At 49.6% G+C, this 21,305-nt stretch overlaps 1 protein-coding gene and 1 pseudogene across 4 annotated transcripts in view; both read right to left on the bottom strand.

Annotated features, from left to right (window-relative positions):
* The window catches only part of Rbp (RIMS binding protein), a 456,906-nt gene that overhangs the window by 205,765 nt on the left and 229,836 nt on the right, over positions 1–21,305 (bottom strand). The window lies entirely within an intron of this gene.
* On the bottom strand, positions 128–309 carry LOC142576928 (U2 spliceosomal RNA; annotated as a pseudogene).

Below are 21,305 nucleotides of genomic sequence, written 5' to 3'. Positions count from 1 at the left end.
CCCTGTACCCACCGTGATCGAAGATTACTGCACGGAACAAACACGCGTGTACGAGTACGAAACAAAGAAAAAAAACGATTGATAACGATTGTCAAGTCACTGCTGCGTGATTTTGGGAATTTCTCCCCATACGTGGGACGATCCCGAAGATAGTGCAATACCGGGCCGACCCGCGACGGAGGTGAAGCAGGCTTTAAGCACTACCCCAACGCGCAAAAGCAAGTTTAATATCTTAGGTCCAAATACAACCCGTATCATATATCAAGCTGATAAGAACAGATACTACACTTTGACCCGCGTCGGCCCTGTCTACGTTCCCAACGCCCTCTCTTTGTCGGCGTTCCAAGTGCTTTCCTGTCTCCTTTCCTTTCCTTCCTCTCTGCCGCGGTGCCGGTCCCCTAAGCGTGCCGCGCGCCAGGATCGCGAGGCGGAAGGAAATGCGAACCGTCCATGTGGCCCCGATCCCTCAAACTTGGAACGTTTCACCGGGGCAACGGCCAGGTTTCAGGGAGAGTTTTCGCGGAACGAATTTTGTGTGGCCTGCGTTGTGCGTGTGACCGCTTGTGGTTTTCGGGTGACCTCGCAACCATTACTGCACTGCGGGACGTCGACCAACGCACGACTGCCTTGGCTACGGTGAAATAGTCTGTGTCGTCAGAGTGCGGTGAGGTGCGTGTTTGTTCTACGTGCCGGGATTCGTTAGTAAAAGGTGTCGTGCCGCGTTTCGCGACAATAAATGGGCACGTACGCCCCCCCCCCCCCCCCCCTGGTGCCTGATCATCTTCCGAGGCTCAATATCGCGGAGGAGCGACTAGTCGCGCCTCATCTTCCATTTATGTGCACACGCCGTTCGACGCGCGACAGTGTGGACAGAGCGCCATTAAGGGGCCCACAAACACTGCTTCACTGGTGGTCTACCTTCACAGAGCGGAACGGCCCTGAGTCTTTTAACTCTGCTTCAAGCTAACGATAATCCGCTGCTTGCTTGTTTATGTATTTGTCGATGCGCGTATGAAATCAAGCATCCCCTGAACACTTTCCCATGTACTGCGACTACATCGTTATCAAGTGTAGGATGAGCCGGTTCGTGTGATACGGGCGCCGGTGCCCTGTTCGATACCCAACAACAGCATTAAAGAAGCGAGATTTGGTAAACCTAAAACGTCTATAGCGTAGCTTGCCAAAGGAACCACAGACCCTTTAGCAAGCTTCGAGAGACTCTACTTTGTCGAAGCGACCCGAGAGGCCGGAAGACGAGAATATAATTCTGACCTCACGAAAGTCCGACGTATCAATTTTCGCACGGCGAGTTTAATGTAGTCGCACAAATCCTAACGCAAAGCCCATAGTACTGCTGTATAACGCTTGGGCGAGATTTCAGTTGTGGATAATTCAGCAAACCAATTGCTAACATGTATTTACCCCATACTAATTAAACCACCATTACTCGATTTAAACTTCATACCTTCTTCATGCAAATGAATTCTTCATGACCAGAAAAAAAAAAATATAGCGTGCACCTAAATCTAAACAGATCAACACTTTGAAATTCACTTCCGTCAAAATGCGGCTGCCGCCGTCGGAATCGCACCCACGACGTCGTGCTGAGCAGCGCGCTACGCCATAGCCACCGGGTTATCGAGGCGGGCAGAACAAAAATGAAAAGAAATATATATATAAGGCAGTTCAGTTTCCCGTTTCTGCCGTAACAAGCAGCCTGTGTTGAAGCAGATATAATCATAGGGTCTTTAAGAATATTTTGCGGGTATAAAATGACCTTATGTAAAACGTTGTGTCCCTTTAAATTAAGCCTCGAAGTTGAGCGACTTTTCGCTGGCGTGCATCACGATTGCTAATGAAGTGGTTCGCAGTAACGGTAACATCGCGAATCAATTACGCGAAAGAGAGAAAAGGGGAAGAGGCGGGGAGGGGAAAGCAGAGAGGTTAACTAGACTTTGTGCAGTTTGCTGAAAGCATATGCTAACTAGTAACCGTCGCGGATAATTGCGATGACGAAGCGGGCTCCTGCGGCTGCCTATGTACCCCGATAAATGCAGCAAATACGAATTTAGGAGGCCACTTTGGTCGGTCAACATTACTTTTTTTTTTTATGAAAAGCTCAGGAGCGCGCGCGATAAGTAATTGAGCGCCTTACGGTTTGGCTCCCACGGAGTTGCGCGTAATCAATTAGGCGCTACTTTAAAACTAACAGGTCATTCTCTTTAATACCTCGATAATCCTATTTCGACTGGAGAACTCTGAGCCCTTCACTGAAAGCAAAAGGAAAAATGCACAACGGTTTCGCAATTAAGGTTGCCGTCCGGACTTTTGTTTCCATTGTTACACTTCCGCGTTGCTGGCGAAATGGAAAAAAACGCGGGGGGAGGGGGGAGGCTACGGCATCAATATTCATCATTATGCAACGCTTATCTTCAAAGAGAGCGGTTAAGCGAAGCGATTGAGAAATGTATCATTGCAATTTCGCAACTTACTAATGTCAGCCGCTTTGAGTTTCCCAGTCAAAGCGTAATTCTGCATTCCCGTCAGCAAGCTCGGTATTATTACGTACTTAGCTCAGTGCCACCATAAGGACGACGTTCTTGTTTTTCTTTCTCAATGTTGGAAGTACATTCGAGCATGCCATCGTGGTTAATAGTAGTGCCGTTGTGTTCTGTTATTTCGCTTTTTTACTTAGTTTAGGTAAACTGTGCTTAGCGAATAATATAAACAAAGAGACACTAAATATTGCGCATGCGCAAGAAGCACGATTAGCGAGCACTACCCGAGCTTTTCGCACTGTTATTATAACTTAAACGATCTGACGAGTTTCCGCTGTGAGAAACACTCACTTGCAACAACAGTTATGTCTGCATGCTCACTTCAAGTATTCAGTCCTGTTGTTGATTATTTAGCCTTATTCATATATTATGCGACGAGGAGTAGTGAATGCCCCTTTCAAGACTTGATATCGACAGATTGGCAAAAGAAAATGCTCAGCATAGCTGCTTGACGCATCTCCTACTGACGCCCCAATGTGAATGTCTCAACTAAAAACATAAAAAAAGGTTGCTTGTTTCATTTCCCCAAGGATTTGAAAGCAAGAAAATTCGAAATTCCGAGTGAACAGTCATCAATGATGTGAAGCGCGACTGGCAGTTTTACGACTTAATTTGGATCAGTTAAAGGTCCGCATTACAATAATTTCTCGCAACATCCCCACTGGCGCTCTCTTTCTGGATTTCGAAAAGGCATTCGATAAGGTGTCCCATATTCTCTGGCATAAACTCACGCACCTTAATCTTCCCCCAGACATCTTTAATTGGACCCGCGAATTTTTAACCGATTGCCTTCAGTTTGTTTCCGCTAACTCGATCTCCTCAATCCTATCTCCTGTACTATCTGGGGTGCCCCAAGGCTCTGTGCTTGGGTCTCTGCTCTTTGTCACATACATTATTAACCTCCCACTTGACTTGTCATTCAACAAACACATCTTCGCCGACGATTTCGTTTTCTGCCGACAAATAACAAATGCTTTGGACTGTTCCGCTCTTCAGGAAGACCTCCTCCAAATTCAGGCATGGTGCAGCAAATGGTGCATGTCCCTCGATGTCAGTAAGTGTTCTCACGTGTGCTTTTATCGAGGTCGTAATTATTTAATACCTTCCTACGGCCTTAACAACTGCACTTTAACTGTGTGTGAAACATTTAAATACCTAGGAATGTATATATCGTGTGACTCATCTTGGACCCATCATATCAATCAGTTAACTAATTGCTGCAACCAATTAATAGGTTATCTACGCGGTAACTTGTCTTCAGCATCTCCCCCAGCTAAACTACTTGCATATAAAACCTTAACCCGAACTAAACTAGAACGTGCTCGTGCTATTTATGACAACCATCAGATTAATATGATTAACACATTTGATTCGGTTCAGAACCGAGTTGCCCGATTCATTCTTTCTGACTACTCCTATAATACAAGTGTTTCAGCCTTACAATCTAGATTGTGTCTTCCATCGCTGGCCTCCCGCGGCAAAAGTGCTCGTCTCTTTTTATTTTTCAGGTCCTTTCTTTCACACCCCACAGGTAACCAAATCATCATTCCAGCCCATAGTTTATGCCACCACACACATCTTAATGCTGTGCATCTACCACGCGGCCATTCCACTACGTATCAGCGTTCTTTCTTTTCTTTTTTTCTACACACAGCCCGTGGATGGAATACCCTTCCTTCTGACATCGCCATCATCACTGACATTTATCGTTTCAAAGCTGCCACCGAAGACCATCTTTCAAGTCACATTACCTAACCTGACCCGTCATTTTTTCCCCTCATGCAATGTCCTGTTCAGGGACCTTTGAGATAAAATAAATAAATAAATAAATAAATAAATAAATAAATAAATAAATAAATAAATAAATAATCTAATTAGGCTGTTGTCAACAAGGAGGTACTGTGAGAGGGTCGAGAGGCGTTAGGACGAATCGGCAAGTCGGCTCGCAAACTCAGCGCCGAAACAAACGCTCAACCACTACCCCAACGCAACGCCCCAAACTTTCCGCTAGCCGTTTTCCGACGCTGAAAATTATCGTTTGCTTCTTCGTGCGTTTTGCGCACGCCTTCAGAGATGGCTCCCCAACGCAGCGCATTCAACGGCGATCTGTATTCAGCCTGTCCTCCGCGAACGTGATCCGGTCTGCTTTCAGCGTCCGAGCCGCCTCTCTCTCTCTCTCTCTCTCTCTCTCTCTCTCTCTCTCTCTCTCTCTCTCTCTCTCTATATATATATATATATATATATATATATATATATATATATATATATATATATATATATATATATATATATATATATATATATATATATATATATATATATATATATATATGTGTGTGTGTGTGTGTGTGTGTGTGTGTGTGTGTGTGTGTGTGTGTGTGTGTGTGTGTGTGTGTGTGAGCGGGTCTTCGGATACACGACGAGCGAAATTCAATCTCAAGCGCGAAGTCGGTTTTGTCGGGCAAAGTCGCACGAAGCGATGCAATCTGGTTCGAGACGAACTTGAATTAGGAGGAGACTTGGGGAAGAAGATCCCGGTTTGCATTCTAACGCGTCTGCGGCGGTATACAACGCGCCCAGAATTTCGGTCTCGAAACGTTCACACAAAGAGGCGTTCACGGTAGTCGCGGTAATCCCTCGGCCATCCGGACGATTATGACGCAGGCGCGAGGTTCTTCCCGACCGAGCGCATACATGGACACCGGTTTGAAGTAAGAAAAAAAAAAGCGTTCTCGTAGGCTCAGAGCTAGCGTGTTTACGTAGTGCCGAGTTCAGTGTAAAGCCAGCTCGACGAAGGCGTAAAGGTTTACGAAGGTTGATTTTAGTTAAACTCGGGCTCTTGTGGAGCAACATCACCTGTTTTCTGCCAAATATTATACGGAACAAAAATACAGAGACCTGTACGCTTCCAAGCAGACATGCGACTAAGCTCTTCATCCGTTTTTTAAAGCTTGCGTAAATGTGTGCCGAACAAAACGAAACGATACAAAACAAAAATGCGCTACTTCAATAAAGACGCGGCAGTGGACATAGCACATGTGCTTACTTGCAGCTAACGTTTGTTTGCAGCGAGCTTACATTTTTAAACAAAGACTTTTATACGCAGGACAAACAGAACATAATACGAAAGAGTGGCAACATCGGTCTCCATTTCATAAGAGTAAAAAATGAATGCAACGTAGTCGTCACATATAAAAATGACAATGGAAAAAAGAAACAAGAAACACGTACGAAACTGCGTGCAACCATAGCTGCGCGTCGTTGCCACGCTACTAAACGATAAACAAATATCACCGGAGTTTAGAGCGGAAACTTTCGCAACCGGTCCTTTGAATAACGAGGCAGAAGGATCAACAAAGAAATTTGACAACCATATACACGGTAGAAGAGGAAGGGGGAGAGGGGGCACTGTGAGCAGACACATATTAGTATAGCGCTTGCTTGGCTGGGCACCTAGAACTCAGTGTCTCCTTCTGTTTCTCCGGATGCAAAACCTCTTATCACAGTAACAAATATAAAGACAACTAACTCAGCGCTATCAGCCACATCGGCGTTATCAACTTCCAAACTGCCTCAGTTAAACGTAAAACAAAACCGAAGCACGCACTTGTCAAGCGATTTGGGCGTACCATTGGTACTGCACCGTATTTAAAGTCAGGCCGCACACAAGCCGTAGCCAAACTTCACACATCCCGGAATTAGAAAATTCGCATCAGTGACATCGCTAGTCCCGGGGTAACGTTGCAGATGGACGGATGGACGTTGAATATTATGAGCATATCCCTTAGAAAAACAATACGTTATTCGATTGCATGCATTATTGCATGCAACGCCGGAGATGAGTTGCCAGAAATGACTGAGGACATTAAGCGAGAAAGGGCAAAAGTAGGGTTGAATATTTATATGCAGAAGACAAAGGCAACGTTCAATAGCCTGGCAAGGGAACAACAATTCATGATCAGCAGTCAGGCTCCAGAGTCTGTGCAGGAGTAAGTTTATCTCGGTCGGTTATTCACAGGGCACCCTGACTGTGAGAAGGAGATATGCAGAAGAATAAAAATTAATTGGAGTGCGCACAGCAGGCATTACCAAATCCTGACTGGTGGCTTACCACTGTAGTTGAAAAGAAAAGTGCACAATCATTGCATTCTACAGGCTAACATATGGGGCAGAAAATTGAAGGTTAACAAGGAAACCTGAGAACAAGTTAAGGACCGCGAAAATACCGATGCAACGAAAACTGTTAGGCGTAACGTTAAGAGACAGGAAGAGCGGTCTGGAGCCGAGAATGAACAGCGATAGACTACGTTGTAGTTGACATTAATAGAAAAAAGTGGAGCTGGGCACGCCATGTAATGCGTAGGGCAGATAACCGGTCTACCGTTAGAGTTACAGAATGAGTGCCAAGGGAAGAGAAGCGCAATCGAGGACGGCGAGAAATTAGGTGGGGTGATGAAATTAGGAAATTCGCAGGCGCAAGTTGGAATCAGCTAGCGCAAGACAGGGGTAATTGGAGATCACTGGGATAGGCCTTCGTCCTGCAGTGGACATAAAGATAGGCTGGTGATGATGATTCAATTGCATCTCAACAGACATTCTAATGAATGTAAGGGGAATGCAATAGAAAGACAACAACACATTTATAATAATGTGTGTAAGCATATCTGCTTTGAAACGGAGGATGCCACGAAGCTCGTTATGTTAACTTTTCTCGCGAGTTTATTATCCACAGTTGAAACCCATGGCTCCCGTTGAATCGAGTGGCTCATATTATATAAAGTGGTAAAAGAAAGGAGGAACAATGGATCGGCAAGGAAATTCCGGATGGCTAATCAAACATTTCAGCGGGTGCATTCGAGAGTTGAAGTTCAAAAAGAAAGAACTGGAACGGTGCAGTGCGGGCCAAGTTCGGCGAATTGCATGTTCCGACATTCGTTTCCATATAAAGCGATTCCAAGACAGCATCGATTGTTAAGATCTTAGTCCAGGGATTGTTTGCAATTGTTTGGCCCAAAAATATTCTATATTAACGGATCAAAAACGAATGCTTAACTTTCTGTTTTTGGACTTTGCACCTCAGGCACCATGTGAATGACATCAACGCGACGTCATTGATTACATTGCAAAATAGCGTATTTCAACCGTTTTTCATGGACGCAAACATTATAAAATTCTCGAAGTCTATAATGTCTGGCTAGCTGCGCTTAAAAAACACAAACAATTCCTTCTTTACCGACAGATAAGTAGCAGGCTGCTGTCAAAACTCATGACGTCATAAGAGAGTTGTTGCGGAAATTTCCATCGACCACCCGTGTTTCGTCTCTGCGTTATTTCTGGCTTACCACATAGCTTCAGCTAACGTTATGAACGACTCATGCGTCGGGTTTCATAAATGTGACACACGAATCTACACAATGTTCACATTTCTGCTGTGCGCAATCAGGTGGCGAGTAGGGCAGAAAATTTAGGATTAATATTATTATTATTATTAGAACGACAACGTTAACGCTATTATGATGATTTAACAATATGTGGCCTGCACCCGCTGTGTGGGCTTAGCTCAGAATCGGGCAGATTGAGCGAACAAAATTTGAAGTTTCTTTAGTTTCAAAACGACGAATAGCTCCACCATCGTCGCAGAAGGAGCACAGAGTTGGACATGCGCGGGGTCTGACCAGTGCGGGTAAAATACAGAGCACAGAGCGAATTGCGGCCGAACGTGATTTACGCGAACTTATACTTGCCCCTACATTCCGTTTTCACCGACGTGCCTGTAATTACACGTTTTATTCCGCTCACCAAGGAAGGCCGTAGATCGTTGCCGTTCCCTTACTCGATCCCTCGCACCCAGGCTCAAAAAAACGCGCGCGCGCGCAAAGATTACGCGAAGCGCTGCAATGCGAGAAAGAGCGCGTACACGAAGGTGTTGCGGCGGAGCCGACCCCGTCAGTAGAAAACACGATCCGCTTGTGTGCTGGTGGGATGCGTTCGCAGCATACGGGACGACCACGGGCCCGCACGAAAAAAGCTCGGCCGGCGCGATAATGACTAATGGGGACACGTACAATGGGGGAGGGGGAGGCAAGTAGTGCAGGTGCGTCAGCGTTGCGTAACGGTGCCCGTGCAAGCGTGACGCGGCAAACTTTGCTCAATTTTACAGCGGCGGCGGTGGTGGGGGAAGGTGTGGCGGCAGGACTCGGGAGACTCTAGCAAAGCTACCCTCAGTGAACCAGCAGCGGGGAGAACAGAATGCGCGTTACATAAAGGGCCGACGCGCACGAGGCAAAGTGAAAGAGATGCCCCGAAAGAAAACCAGCGAGAGGGAAAAAAAACATGTATACATACACATAAACACCCGAGCAATACAGAATAAAAGGCCTGCCGGCGGTTTGGCGCGGCGACGTGGTTCGACGTTCAAGGCATGGTCGCTCGTTGAATCGATCAGGCCTTTGGGGCCGCTCGTTCTAGGCGACACAATGCTGCCGGCACGAGGAACAGCCGTTCCCTTCCTTTTTCCTTTTTATCCTCGCTTCGGAGAGCAAAAGAAAAGTCGCCGTCGAGGCCAACAGGAAATCAGAACGGCATATCTTTGCCCCCAACTCTTTACAAATGCTAACAGCGCTTCAACGCGAGGCGCAGGGGCCTTCGCATTCTCGAGCTATGCACGCCGGTTTCGAATGGTAACGGCTATGACTAGCAGGATAAAGAATTATACACAGCGAGCGAACAAGTCCTCATCGTTGCGCATCTTTCAAGAAAGACGCTCTGGCCAACGCAAAGCGTGTTTCGGGATGACAGTTTCCTTTAAAAAAACAAAAGATTACCCGCCGTTCTAAATGCATTCAGTTTCGGAACGGGAAGCCGATGCACGCATTCCGGACCATGCTCGCTCGCCCGACTTGCAATACATCCTGCAGCCACATGCGAGCACTCCGATAGTTACGGCGACGCACGCCCGCGCTGTGTTTTATACGTTCTCCCGAAATTTCGACTCATTCATTCACGTTTCGGGAAAAAAAAAGACGGGAAGCGTCGAACTTGGGGGCACCCCCAAGCACGCGTCATCTTTCAATTCATTTGCGCACAGTACGCTACCACAGCCCCAGTGAACCAACAGAACCAATGCACCACTCACCGAAGCAGCAGCAGCAGCAGAAGCACAAGCCTCTTGCAGAGGAGCGGGATGGAGGGGGAGGGGTCGATTTTTCGGTAGCGGGGCGTGCGACGAGAGATGAGATACGAAACTCTCGTACTCGACAGACAGAGACGACGACGACGAGGGTGATTCAGGGAGTGCAGCCTCTTGTTTCTTCGGCGGGGAGGGAGACGGAAGCTTCGCAGCGGCGCGAGAACGGGAGAAGCCGGCGTCGACGGTGCTCGCACTATACGCTAACGGGAGGAAGCCGGGCGGGCGGTCTATATGCCGGCAGCGGTGGCTGACGAACACGGTTGAAGGTGGCGGCGTCGGTCGGCGTTCTAGAGGGCGCGCACACCACACACAGCACTCCGGGAGCACGGGGAAAAAATGCGAGAGAAAAAAAAAGGAAGGGCTTACACCACCACCTCGGTGCACGGGAACTCCTCCTCAAGCCGGGGCGGGAGGAAGAGGGAACCAAAAAATAAAGGGAAAGCCTCTTCTACTTCTTCAGCTTCTTGGAACTTCGGCTTGCACAGTTCGGGGCGATGAGGGTAGTCGTCGGTCGGCGCGCACACGCGCGCGCAGTGCTATTTAGTCCTAGCGCGACCTACTTGCGGAGAAGCCGCCGCCGCAGCGCGCTCCCGCCTGCTGCTGCTGGGAGGGAGGACCTGCGTGCCTGCCTCCCTGCCTGCCTGCGTGTTTGGGCTCCTCCGCGCCGCTCGTCGCGATGCCGTGCGGCAGGCAGCGCCGCTTCCCTTCCTCCCGGCCAGGCGGCGCTGCTAGCCTTCGATTGTAAGAGGGCGAGAGAGAAAGACGGGGGCTTTCCCCTTTCTTCCCGTCCCGCCCTCCTCCATCGCGCGATAGAGGTATGGTAGGGAAAGAAGGGGGCGAAGTCGAGGAGGCGTAAAAGTAAGATGGCGGATTGTGGCCGCCGGTCGACGGCAGCGCTCCCTATATAATTTGCTCGCTCTCTTTCGTTTTCCGCCTCTTCTTCGTCTTCTTCTTTATCGCTGTTTTGTTTTGTTTTCTTCTTGCACCAGGCGCCGGTGGCACAGGCTCAGAGCGCTGGAAATCGATTACTACGACGCGCGGGCCCGGTCGGCGGGTTCTGGCCCCATAACCCGAGCTCTGGCGTCGCTGGAGAGTCATCCGCTGTCTCTTTTCATTGTTTTTCTTTATTTTTTCTTATTTTCTGTCGATCTCGCTTTTTCCAGTATTTTTTTTTCTCGCTGGTCCTGTTGCGTATGCACACTCGAGCCACTACCGCGGGGCACACGCCGCCACCGGCTTCGCCTCGCGGGCGAACGAAACTTCTCACAGAACTCTGGGTTTGCCCCCAGAACTCTATACTAGTAGACTGTGCAGTAAGCGCGCTCATTTCGCAGGGTCCCGCAGTAAGCGTAGCGTAGACGCGGAGGAGAGCGCATTCCGACACCGAACAAAAAAGCTGACGTCGCCGCGCTCGCAAGACTGTACACCAAAACCCGCGGCCGCAAACTCTGGAAACGACAAGTACGCACTTTTCTGGCGAGCGAAAGTAGGTCAGTCACAGAGCCCGCTCATTCCGAACCACGATATCTGCTTCTGTGCAGCGAAATGAGGCTAGTGTTATTAAAAGCATGCCACTCAGCGTACCCCACATCGCACGGTAGAAAGAAAGGGCGATGGGGACTGAAATCAGAGCTCGTTGTTCAACCTGTTGATCTGTGAACGATTGAGAGAAGCACTAGCTTCGAAGTTTTAATGACCAAAAATGTGCAGACTGCAGACGACGTGCAGCGCGTATAATGCTACAGTGCAAGCTCTGTCGAAGTAGTAGTAGTATTCGGCGTTGTGGTAGGAGCCGTAGTGGCTCCTACCACAAGTGATAATAGTGGTAGTAGTAGTAGCAGAAGCAACATCAGAAGCATCACGCACCATCAACAGCAGCAGCAGTAGCAGTTGTAGTAAGGTGGTAGCAGGAGCAGTAGTAGTGGTGTGGAGGTGGTGGTGGTGGTGGTGGTGGTGGTGGTGGTGGTAGTAGTAGTAGTAGGGTGGAGGTGGTGGCGGTAGTAGTAGTAGTAGTGGTAGTAGCAGCAGCAGTAGTAGTAGTAGTAGTAGTAGTAGTAGTAGTAGTAGTAGTAGTAGTAGTAAGGTGGTGGTGGTAGCAGTCGTAGTTTAGTAGTAAGAGCAGCAACAGTAGTTGTAGTGGTAGTGGTGGTGGCGGTCGTAGTAATAGCAGTAGTGGTAGTGTTGGTGGTTGTGGTGGTGGTGGAAGTAGCAGTAGTAGTAATAGTATAGCAGTAGTAGTAGCAGCAAATGCCAGTAAGTATACTTTGGCCCCTATGGTGGCTACAGTGTCACGCCGTGCTAAAGCATAGCACAGAGATTGAAGTCGGAGTCGCAGGGCGTTGTGCCCTATGAAACCTTTGCAGCCTGTGTGAACAGAGTGCCGGCATGGCTGGCGCATTGTGACGCGCAAGCTGAAGTCAGACAAACAAAAGTGCTCAACAATAAATAAATAAAGAAAGAATGCGAACAGCGAAGTATAGATTAATATTTAGACATGGGGGGGGGGGGAGGGAGGTTTTCACGGCCTGTATAACCGCCGATACCCTATACCTCAAACAACTCACTCTTGAATAAACCGGGTTTTCGCACGCAAAGGGTTGGGGGGGGGGGGGGGGGGGGTGTCAGAGGTTCGATAAAACTAGAGAAGATGAGATTAAACGATTTCCTCTTGGTTGCTTTTACCATAAAGTCATGCAGTTGAATATGACTTAATATATTAATGAGACGCGCAATTACACAAATCAGACTAGTTTACGTTTCAGCCAGAAGAGCCATGCGATTGATGCCAACGGAAGACAACGGAAGTGCGCCACCCGGGGAGCTTCCAGCCGTTTCCAGAAATGCGAGAAGTTGACGCTGGCTAATTTTCCCAGCGTAATGAGTTCCGGCCAATTTCGCACACGAATGGGGAAACTGGATAGCCCAAGGGGGCGCAACTGGCGAACCCTTAGTGGACGCCCACGACTCACGCACCTCTACGCTCTTCATCGTCGGCAGAGCATGAAGCGAGACTGAGACCGCGGCTTGATAAGACCGCTCGCCTGATGCTCGCCCACCTGCGAGGCACAAGCAGTCAAGTCACCCTGTGGGCGTCTACCATGAGCGTGAAAGTTGCGCTCGATATCCAGTTTCGCACTTTTCTGCGAAATCGATCGGGATCCATAATATTGTTAAACTTAGCAGCGCCAACTTTTTGTTATTTCTAGAAACGGTTATCTAAGCTCATCGGATGGCGCGCTTCAAGCCTGGGATCGATTGCATGGCGCTCTTGGCTAGAAATTAGCCTTGAAAGGTGCCTCCCAGCTGGCAACCAACTAACATCAAACGTTTAGCTTGGACTATACGTTTGTAAGACCCGTTCGTAACTATGCTAACGTCGTATGGTTCCCCTACGCTAAAGCGAACATAGCCGATTGGAAAACATCCTGAGAAAGTCAATTCGGTTCATTCACAGAAAATATAGGCGCAGTGATTCGCCTAGTCATCTCATAACACAGTTAGGACTTGTAACATTTGCGCTTTGAGCAAAACGAGCTCGCCTAAAATTCCTACATCAAGTGCAACACAACAGACTTAGATGCGTAAGCAAACGTCACCTTTTCAACACTCCGCACAGCTCGTCATAGACATACGTATACACTGAGTTCTGTAGCGATAACGATGCCTTTTAATTTTCCTTTCACCCCCGTGTTGTTCGTGAGTGGAACAATTTAGCTATGTCGATAACTAATACAGTATAGCAACTTGACTTTATTACATTGTTATATGATGTAATTAACGATTAGAAAAAAATTCGTTTATCGTCCGTATTCATCTCTATTTCCACTTATATACAGTTAGGCGATTGTGTTATTGTTGTGCTATTTTCCTTTTCCCTTTTTTTTCTTTTTGTAACATCGTTAAATGTCGTACTGAAATGTAATAAATACAATATAGCAACACGCTACTTTGTATTTTTCATTTATAGCATGTGGGTGCAATTACCTTTATAAGAGCGTAATATAACCAGCTTGTTAAACCTGCACATATGCAGATATTTTTATACACATGTACACGCTCCTTCCTTCAATGTATAAATAAAACATCCCTCAATCATATGCAGGCCTGCTATAGTCCCTAAATGACACTCGGAGTGTCGTAAATAAATAAATAAATAAATAAATAAGTTTCACAATTAGTTGATTAATTAGTACATCAAGTAATTTGCAAATTTATGAGTACATGCTAAAAGCAATCGAGATGAAATTCGAGTAATTATTTCATCCTCCCTATTTTTAAGAAATTTCGAACGAATTTCGTGAAAATCCCTAATTGGCGACAGAATATGTCTCCTCGGACAGTATGCACACGCACGGATCGGTACCGTCGTCCGCCTCGGCTGCGGCTTTCGTCCTGCCTGCACACCCAGTAATTCGACGGTCTGGTCAGCGTAGCAAGACAACACCAACATCCACGGAATTAGCGGGAATAAAAGAGGCAGTTCTCTACAGTAGCTTTGCAGCTACTTCGAGCAGTAATGAAAGAGAGCTCCTACAGAGCTTTGGCTTTCTCCACTCCTGAGCTGCACACCCTAGCGGCAGAGAATGGCCACTGCATTACATTTTAATGCATTTTCGGTCACTGCGGCGCAGTACATGGCAAAGAACTGGCCGACGCCGAAGCCAAGAAGGCAACTCCAAGGCTCAGAGCCACTGATTGCATTCCCACTTTCAACAGCGGACACGCCAACTGCATGCTTTCTCTCAAGTCTCATATGAAAAGCGGAATAAAAGCACCATCCGGAAAATCCCCAGAGACAACTCCACAGATCGGACCCTATAGAGCATAACACTTCGGCTACCACCGAAAATTCAGCGCAGCTGCTCCTCTCTTCTGTAAGGACTTGAGCTGGGGTTGGCGTTTACCTGTGGGTGCATGCGTTTAATGCGACGCACCGGTCTCCGGACTGCGAGCTGTGCCACGTGCGTGACACTATATAGGGCATGTGCACTGTGACTGACCTCAGTACATGGGAGAGCGACAGTAGTTCACTGGTGATCGTGCGCACCTCGACAGCCAACCGTCGTCACAGGACGTTGCATTAGGCCATTGGCGTGACCATAAATGTAGATTTCAGGCCATTCAGCCGTTGAGTAACTTTTTCACAGCGAAGCTGCACATGGGCTAGGATCTTTGGATTCTTTCGAGTCCGTCGACAGAAAACTATCATCATCAATGGTTCGTACCCCCGTAAGCACTCATACCTCCGTAAGCAAGCAAAAAATGCAATGACTCATAGCCCCGTAACGCAGAGGCTACACGCACTCAGCAAAGTGAAGCGAACAGTGCTTACATTCTTTGGAATCACGCATACCACATATAGAATAGCATGTCAAAAACTGTCATAATCAATGGATCATACACTCGTAAAGAATGGAGGAGCTCGATCGCAAGATTGTCAACTCAAAGAACCCGCTGGCCTTGGGAGCCAAACGAATCAAGAGCACGGGCACCGTGGTTGTGGTCTTCGACGGCTACAAGGTGCCAAACTACGTGTCGTACGGCGGCACACTTGTCAGGTGTGCATTATATAGGAAGCAAGTGGAGGTGTGCTACGCCTGTGGCCGCCTCGGGCATCGAGCGGACGTCTGCCCCTCGCCGGACGAAACTATGTGCAGGGGATGCGGCATCGCCAACCCGGACGAACAACACAAGTGCGACCCCAAATGCAGGCTGTGCGGAGGCCGACACTTCACCGCTGCCAAGGAGTGCAAGCAGAGGTACCAGACGCCGTACCTCGTCAGACGCAGGCGCGGGGACCGATCCCGAGCCAATAGAAGCAAGTCTCCGGCCCTCGCCATGGGCGAGCGACAACTCCCGGCCGCCGCCGGTCGCTCCGCGGCTCGCGGGTGCTCTAGATCCAGGAGCCCCTCTCCACCTTCCGGACGCCGTTCCAGGTCCAGGGGCAGATCCCGGTCCAGGGGCAGATCTATGTCCAGGGGCAGATCCGGAAGCCGCTCCAGGAGCCGCTCTGTCTCAAGGGCCCGGTATGGGTCCAGTGCCGGCCAGCAGAGGAAGAGAAAGTCGACGCTATCGTGGGCAGATATGGTTGCTGGCGGCGCCCATGCGAGATCCACCCGGGGCCCACGCGACCCGCTTCCAGAGCAATCCAGGGAGGCAGAGGTAGCGCGCCTTATGAAGGAAAACGCGGACTTAAAGGAAATGATCAGAAAGATGGCTAGCGAAATGATAGAGATTAAGAAATTAGTAATCAGTCAGAGTGTTACATCCAACGCGTCGGCGCCGACCGCCACAGAAGCACCAGTTCCGGCCTGCGACTCGGCCGGCGCCGCCAAGCGTAGGGCAGTTTCCAGTAAGGACGATTCAGATTCGCAAACTTATGAGATCAAAGGCATGCTGGCCACGCTCACTAAGAGCGTGCAGCAGTTACAACAAGGCTTAGCACAGGTGCAAGTCGCCCTAGGAGACCCGAGGAGAGGCCTAGGCGCGCTGGCCGATCGCATGGACGCCCTCGAGCGTCTGGTGATTCCGAATAATACGTCCGTAACTCCGATGCAGGTCATTGTTCCGAACGCGTCGGGGACTCAAATCAGGGCTACGAGCACATCGGCACGTCAGAGTGGGGGGAACTTCTTGCGTGCACCTGTGCTTACAGCGGGTACCCCGGACAATTTATCTAATCATGGATAGTGCCAAAGAGGAGTTCAAAATTTGGCAGTGGAACTGCAGGGGGTACTCCAATAAGAGGGCTCCTTTGCAGCAATATTTAAGGTCGCTACGTAACAAACCACAAGTAATAGCATTACAGGAAACCCTCGTCTCTGCCGCATCCCTCTCTGGTTATCGTGCCGTCTCCGTGCAGGCCGAAGGTCGGGGAGTGTGCACGTTAGTTGACAGGAGGCTTACAGACTTGTCTCACGACCTGAAGCTGGCGAGTTGCAAGGTCGAATACGTCATGGCGGAGGTTCTGCTCAATACGAGACAACGCAACCAGCAGAGAAACAGCGTGTTCATACTCAACATCTACAGCAATCCTAGGGACTCGCAACAGCAGTTCAAAACGATACTCAAGAAGTCCGTCGACCTGGCCGGCACCCATCCCTTGGTCGTCGTCGGAGATTTCAACGCACCGTACGGCGTGTGGGGGTACGTCTACGACACGAACAAGGGTCGGGGTCTGTGGAAGAACGCCAACGAAATGGACCTCACGCTCATCACGGACAAGGCGTTCCCCACCCGAATCGGCAACTCGGTTAGCCGGGACACCACCCCCGATCTGGCGTTCGTGAAGAACGTCGAGGGAGCCGAGTGGAGCAACACCGCAATAAATTTTGGTAGCGACCATTATGTGCTCGAGACCCGCTTCGAAGTCACCCGAAGTAAATCCAGACAATTCACTGTCACGGACTGGGACCTTTTTCGCAAGCTCCGCGGCAACGACAGCGCACCCGTCCCAAAAGACCTGGAAGATTGGTGCGAGCGAATCAAGAGTGACGCCGAGTCATCCACTAAGAAGATCGTCAGCGACCTGGAGGTAGAAAAGATGGACAGTAGGCTGGCCCATCTGATCGAGGCCAAGCAGGCGCTGCTTCTTAGATGGAAAGGACAAAGGTTTAACCGAAGATTGAGGAAAAAGATCTCCGAGCTTAACAAGGCCATCGAAGATCACTGTCGGACCCTCGGCAAGCAGCAATGGGACGAGGTCTGTGACTCGATCGACGGGCAGATGCATAACGGGAAGTCCTGGGGAATGCTTAAACATCTCCTCGACGAGGGCAGCACCAGATCCAGTCAGAGACACACGCTCGCCAGAGCCCTTCACGAAGCTACCATATCCTGTTCCGGGGACGAGCTGGTTGCCAAGCTCATGGAGAAATACCTTCCCATAAAGCATGGCGACGAGGAAGACCGGTTTCCCGACTACATCGGACCAGCCCGTCCGGAATTGGACGAAGACTTCACCGTGGGGGAAATTAGGCAAGCCATTTTCGCGCTCAAGGGGAAGTGTACGCCAGGTGCCGACAGAATCACCAACAAGATGCTTCGGAACCTTGACGACGGTTCGATCGCATACCTCACCGAGAAGATCAATGAGACGTGGAAAAACGGCAGCGTCCCAGAGCAATGGAAGAGCGCCAACGTCGTCCTGATCCCCAAACCCGGCAAGGCTCCGAACGTGGACAACCTCCGACCGATCTCTCTCACCTCCTGCGTTGGGAAAGTGGCGGAGCACGTCGTCCTCAACAGACTAAACAGATATCTCGAAGAGAACAACATCTATACTCACAACATGATTGGCTTTCGTGCCGGCCTCTCGTCGCAGGACGCCATGAAGATGATCAAACATCAAATCATCGATGGCAGTACCAGAGACACCAGGGCCCTGCTCGGACTCGACCTGGAGAAAGCGTTTGACAACGTTCTCCACGAATACATTCTGGCCTCCGTGGCAGACCTCAAGCTGGGCCCCAGACTATATAACTACGTCCGTTCGTTCCTGACGGGGAGGAAAGCGAGGTTGCGGATCGGCGACTTTGTCTCCGACGAGGTGCTCCTGGGCGCACGGGGCACGCCGCAAGGCTCGGTCATTTCGCCTGCTCTCTTCAACATCTGCATGATCGGCCTCTCGAGGAATCTGGCCCAAGTTGAAGGAATCAAACACACCATCTACGCAGACGACATCACCATCTGGTGCACCGGCGGTAGCGAAGGGCGAGTGGAAAGCGCCATGCAAGAGGCGGTAGACGTCACGGAGCAGTACCTGCTACCCACCGGACTCAGATGCTCCCCGACCAAATCTGAGCTTCTGCTTTATAGAAAAGAAAAAGGCCGCAGACCCAAGGGCTGGAAACCGGTCTCGGAAAGTGACATTCACCTGTTCACTCGGAGCGGTGACCCGATACCCAGGGTCGACACCATCAGAGTCCTGGGTATGTTCATAGAATCACGCGGCGGCAACGGCACTGCGCTACGCAAGATAATTGCGAAAACCGACAATGCTTTTCGCCTCGTCCGAAGGGTCACGAACAGACATCGTGGCCTCAAGGAGGACAACCTGCTTCGGCTCATCAACGCCTTTGCGCTGTGTCACTTCACCTACACGGTGGCCATGCACAACTGGCTCAGAGCCGAGCGGGAAAAGCTTAATGCCCTCATTAGAAAATTCTTCAAGAGAGCCCTCCGGCTGCCCGTCAGAACGCATACAGAGGACCTCCTTCGGCTCGGCATACAACACCATGGAGGAGATGGCCGAGGCTCAGGAACGGGCCCAGCTAACTCGGCTGTCCACCACGCCAGCCGGCAGGCGTATCCTCGAGGAGATCGGACTCGCACCAACCAAGAACTTGGCTGAAGACACCCAAATCCCCAGAGAAATAGGGGAGAAGATCGTGGTCGCCCCTTTGCCCCGCATCGTTCATCCCGTTCACAACGCAGGTCGTCGCAAGGCAAGAGCATTTAATATACTAAAGCAAATAAACAAAGACAATATCGCAGCAAGCTTCGTGGACGCAGCTGCATACCGAGACGGCAAGGCTTTTGCGGTTTCCGTCATTGACACGCTGGGCAAAGTCATCAACTGTGCTTCCGTCCGGACGACGAACCCAGAGGTGGCCGAGCAAGTGGCCATTGCACTCGCCATGCAAGACGGTCGGAGAGACAGGGTGTATAGCGATTCGAAAGCCGCCATCAGGGCATTCCAGAAAGGCCGGGTAGCCCGGCAGGTAGTTCAAATTCTGAAAGGCGCCAAACAGGGCAACACCTCCATGCACTCGATCCTTTGGTTCCCTGCACACGTCGGGGCGATTGAGGGGGTTCCTCTGAACCTCAACGAGTCTGCCCACGAGGCTGCGCGTGGCTTTACCGACCGCGCTGCCCTCGGATCGGGCGACTCTCTCCCCGGACACGGAGACGCTCCTCTCACACACAACGAAATCACAAAATTCTTTTACTTAGAGAGAAGGGTTTTCCCCCCGCCTCACTCCAAGCTAAGCAGGCCGCAGGCGGTCACACTAAGACTTCTGCAAACGAACTCGTACCCAAATCCGGCGTCCCTTAATAGCATGTATCCAGAGATTTATCCAAATTGTTCTTGCGTGGCCTGTGGTGAGGTAGCTACGTTGCCTCATATGCTCTGGGAGTGCGGGTCGCTGGGCCCGAAGTTCACCAAGGAAGAGTGGGACGCGCTCCTGCGAAGTCCTGTCTTTGAGGATCAAATCCTGGCCGTCCAGCGCACCCGCGATCGGGCCGGCAGACTAGATCTGTCAGTCCCGTCGTGGGATTAGCCGGGTGCGCGTTTTATCGCGCTTTGCTGCACCGAATAAAAGTTTATTCACTCACTCACTAAAGAATGTATCATAACCCCGCAAGCAAGCAAAAAAATTCAATGGCTCATACCCCCGTAAGGTGGAGACTACAAGCGCTCAGCAAAGTGCAGCGAACAGTGCACAGGTTCTTTGGAATCACGCATACAACATACAGAACAGCATACGTTTCAATAAATAACAAGCTGAAAACAAGCATCCGAACCACATAATTGATGGTAAAGCGCTCGTGATAGCAATGCCAAGCACCTAGCGCTCCCCGCATACGTTTCTCAGGAAAGATTGCTGTTGCGCAAGCTGCCGCAGCGACGCCAGCTTCCGACGTGGGGTGTGACGTCCCTAGCCTTTCGTATATAGAACCAGCCTAGCAACTGATTTCAATGTTGTTGTAGCACCGCTATGGGCGGTGGCGTGCTGTCAAGATTACAGTTACTCCAATTCCTACCATTACTGCAAAATAGCTCTTTTCTTCTTACCCCAGCACAAAGTAGCTGACCAGAGGAATGTACCTCGGGCTGACCTCTTTAGGTTTCGTATCATTAAACTCTCTCTCTCTCTCTCTCTCCAGGATTTTACGAAGAGTACACTGTAAACAGCTCTGCTAACAGACTATATATTGCAACACGACTGTGAGTTCGATTTTCATTAGGACCCATCGGCTTAAGTGCGGTTTCTAAAGAGATGCACCGGACTTCGCATCGAGGGCAAGTCGTTGTACAGTCGGCCGGTCACAAAGGTTTGCGGTACACGCTAATTGCAAAAGCCCACTGTGCCCCGCAAAGCATGGTCGCGTAGCCTAAAATTCAAAGCTTCAATTAGCAGTAACTTTCGTGACCGACATAGTGATCATACTTCTACACGTTACGCATAAGAGAAAAGTAACCGGCTCCAGTGCAATGACTTCACTTAACAACGCAATTCACTACAGCGATAGATTATTACCTCAAGCAAGTAACTGAGCCATTGCTAAAACGAACTTGATTACTTTTAAGTTAGTTTTCTTTATTCGCATCGTACAAACCCCGCACCCACTTCCCCAAGTGTAGGGTCGACACCAGGTGCAACCTCGTTAACCTCCCTGCCTTTCCTCTTTTTTTCCCTATCTCTCGCTCTCTCTATTGCAAGGGGTAAGTGAAACTCTGGCTTCGCTCTTTCAGTCTGTCCTCTGTAGCCCTTTAAACACTGTTTATCTTAACTGCTTGTCGAAGTTACCCTCCATCTTCTACCCTCGTTTTC

The sequence above is a fragment of the Dermacentor variabilis genome, chromosome 3 (genome assembly GCF_050947875.1).
Source record: "Dermacentor variabilis isolate Ectoservices chromosome 3, ASM5094787v1, whole genome shotgun sequence".
NCBI classification, from domain to species: domain Eukaryota; kingdom Metazoa; phylum Arthropoda; class Arachnida; order Ixodida; family Ixodidae; genus Dermacentor; species Dermacentor variabilis.
Note: the sequence above shows the minus strand (reverse complement) of the source record. Positions and strands in the feature narration are given on the sequence as shown.